General features: G+C 39.2%; 1 protein-coding gene across 4 annotated transcripts in view; it reads left to right on the forward strand.

Annotated features, from left to right (window-relative positions):
- The window catches only part of LOC135224592 (uncharacterized), a 68,554-nt gene extending 68,047 nt beyond the window's left edge, over positions 1-507 (forward strand). For all 4 annotated transcript variants that reach the window (XM_064263729.1, XM_064263731.1, XM_064263728.1 and 1 more), the window contains exon 6: positions 1-507. This exon is cut by the window's left edge and continues 1,099 nt beyond it. The gene's annotated coding sequence lies outside the window, so the exon portion shown is untranslated.
- Positions 508-2,404: the final 1,897 nt, after the last annotated feature.

The raw sequence follows: 2,404 nt of genomic DNA on the forward strand, positions 1-2,404 counted from the left end.
ACAAACGCTTGGCTATGTGCCAAAAATTTTATAATCTAATCTAATCCTAAAGATGTCATCCGTGTTCTCCTTAACAGAAAGTATTTCACTCCTTGTCAAATTGCATTGTGAAATAGAGATTAGGACGTAACGTCCCGAAATGAGAGAAGTTTGAAGGCTGAATATGGTGCATCCTTTGTGGTTTCTTTTGAGACAACATTACCAGACTTATCTTGTCAATTCCTGTGTTGTAACGATAATGGTCATCTCACCTTCGGAAACCGTTTCCAACTCTTTCAGACGTCTGTCGGTGTAAGTTGGCCATGATTAGTTAGTTCAAGTAGAATACTGTCATTGAATTTAGATATTATTTTTTTAATTTAGATATTTTGCCCTTAATGTGAAGACGATTATGGACTGTGTATGTGAAAGCACAGTTTCTCTCTCTTTTTATTGAATACGTGCTATTTCTATGCTGTGGACAGGTTTAATCAAGCAAAATATCTGCATAATAAAGTGTTTTACTTTTTCCCTTTTTCAATTACAGCCTATTTTCCTTTTTTTCACTGTTGGTCCATAATGATAACTTGGATCGCTCGAGACAATTTCACCGAGGCAACCATGGCGAAGTGTTCGGTGACTTTTTCACTACCCATTTACCAAATAAATTTTTGTTTGGTTTATCTAATTTCCTTGGGTCATCTTGAACGATGCTTCTCCCGTATGGGCAGGTCAGTAAAGTTAACAGAACTGAATACAGAATTTAGGCCAAAGACTAAGCAATGAGGTCATTCAGCGCTGAAACGGAAACTGACAGTAAAAGGTCTGAAAGGTGCAACAGTAGGTCCAATAGTTAAGGGAGGGTGGAAAGTAAGATGGAAGAAAAGAGAATATGAAAGGAGGCAAGTAAAAGGAACGGAAGAGATTGCAACTAGGGGACGAATGCACGTTGCAAAGAACCTAAAGTAATGCCTACAGTGCACTGCATGAGGTGCACTGACGGCACCAACCTCCTACGGGGGCAGGCAGTACAAAGAACTAGTTCAGGGCACACGATGCAAGTTGAAAAGGGACAGCTAGACTCAATCAAAGCCACACGCTTCCAATTCAAGCTGATTTCACATTCAAGCTACGGAACAATGGTACAATGGAGAGAGAGATCTTTATGAATCCACCAGAACAAAAACCGACGGCTGATTTGAAGTTACAGAAAATATTTAAAACACGGATCGTATTTTTATAACATGAGTAAATAACGTCCCAGAGGGGAAGTGTCCTTTGCTCGGTGTCTGAAATTACTAATGACCTCGTTGGTCGATTATAGGGTTTTATTTTTATTATTTTCTTTTTCTAACAGTAAGAGGTCAGACCTTCTCTGTACAGACCGCACTTATTTAATTTTGTTGCTTTTGATTTGGATTATATACTGAATCTGCCTATATATTATAAAAACATTAAAGGTTTGTAAAAATATATAAATAACAAAACACGATCACATGAAAGCAGTCATGCTCTTTTACATGTCATGAAACTTATGTTCACCTATATAAGCTGTAGATCAGTACGTCCTCCGTAAATTTGACAGCTACACTTGAATGAGTGCCAAAGAAGCCAACCTTATGAATGTTACGACGAAAATTTTTTCATTTGTTTCTGGGAAGGGTCACACAAAACACATGGGTCAATTAGGGCAGGTTCTTGGGTACCCCCAGCAACAAACCATCCTCACACAACTCCCCCCCCCCCTCCCAAAAAAAAAAAAAAAAAAAAAAACGCTGGATATGCGTGGCAACGAAATATGGAAATGTCTTGAATCTCGGATGAAGTATTTCCAGGCCTTGCATCTCAGAAGTCGAGATTGAAGGTCTGCCGACAGACCAGCCGCGGAAACGATCTTTTTTTTAGCTCTGTAACACGGTGAGGTAAAATGTCAGGAAAATTCATCCGAACATGAAAACCCGCGCATATCAAGGACCAAAAATTCATCGTCTTGGTGAACCATCTATTGTATCAGCGGGTCAGTACTTCGAAGTATATTCTTGATCAATCGTATGATGCACGATGTAACTGACCTTCATGGGAGGAAGGCTTCCGCCACAAATGGCCCCCGTTCTGATTGTCATTTGTGGTCTGAAAATGTTTTCTCAAAAACTTGAACAAATTCTTTGGCCAAAACAACTGATGAATCCTACAGGAACCTTTTGCTTATTGTAAGGGTTACGCCTAGCTTGCAATAACAACATTTTAGTTTTGGTCTTTATTGCACTTTATATTCCTTACGAACGGCAAGTCATAGAGTTGTCTGGCTTTCCGATTAAAGTTAAATGTTTGTCAAGGTGGTTGTATGGAGTTACATCTACACAATTGCCCCAGTATAAAAACGGGAAAAGCATCATCATTTTGTCGTGCGATTGGAACTTCGGAA

Source organism: Macrobrachium nipponense, chromosome 12 (assembly GCF_015104395.2).
Source record: "Macrobrachium nipponense isolate FS-2020 chromosome 12, ASM1510439v2, whole genome shotgun sequence".
In the NCBI taxonomy this organism is placed as follows: domain Eukaryota; kingdom Metazoa; phylum Arthropoda; class Malacostraca; order Decapoda; family Palaemonidae; genus Macrobrachium; species Macrobrachium nipponense.